Consider the following 974-nt stretch of genomic DNA (forward strand, 5'->3'; position numbering starts at 1 on the left):
AGACAAACATATGACTTCACTCATATGTGGAATTTAGGATACAAAACCAATAAACATAAAGGAAAGGAAGCAAGAGCAATTAAAAAAAACAAAACACGGAGGGGCAAAACATAAGAGACTCTTAAATATAGAGAACAAACAGGGTTGGTGGAGGAGTTGTCGGTGGGGAGATGGGTTAAATGGGCAAGAGGCATTGGGGAAGACACTTGCTGGGATGAGCACTGGATGGCATACATAGTGGGGGAATGAATCACTGGAATCTACTCCTGAAATCATTTTTGCACTATGTGCTAACTAACTTGGATATAAATCTTAAAAAATAAATAAAATTTAAAAAATTAAAAGAAGAGAATTCCTACATTAAAAAACAATACACTATAGAACACTTACAAGCATACCTAAGAGATCTTGAAGTATGGTTTCAGATGACTAAAATAAAGCAAAAATCACAAAACAAGTCACTTGAATTTTGGGTTTCCCACTGCATATAAAAGTTGTGTTTACATCATACTGTGTATTACTCAATGTGCAACAGAATTATGTCTCAAGAATATATATATTATATATATACTTTGGTTAAAAAAACTTTATTGCTAAAAAATGCTAACCACTATCTGATATTTCAGCAAGTTATAATCTTTGTGCAGATGGAGGGTCTTGACTTGATGTTGACAGCTGCTGAGTAATCAGGGTGGTGGTTGCTGGAGGCAGGGGTGGCTGTGGCAATTTCTTAAACAATAACAAAGTCTGCTCCATCAACTGAATCTTCCTCTAATGGCAAATTTCTCTGCAGCATGCAATGATGTTTGATAGTATTTTACCCACAGTAACACTTCTTATAAAATTGGAGTCAATCCTCCTCAACTCTGCTGTTTTATCAATTAAGTGAATGTAATATTCTAGGTCCTTTGTTGTCATTACCACAATCTTCAGAGTACGTTTACCAGGAGTAGATCCTCAAGAAACCACTTTCT

Source organism: Suricata suricatta, chromosome 9, assembly GCF_006229205.1.
Source record: "Suricata suricatta isolate VVHF042 chromosome 9, meerkat_22Aug2017_6uvM2_HiC, whole genome shotgun sequence".
NCBI classification, from domain to species: Eukaryota; Metazoa; Chordata; class Mammalia; order Carnivora; family Herpestidae; genus Suricata; species Suricata suricatta.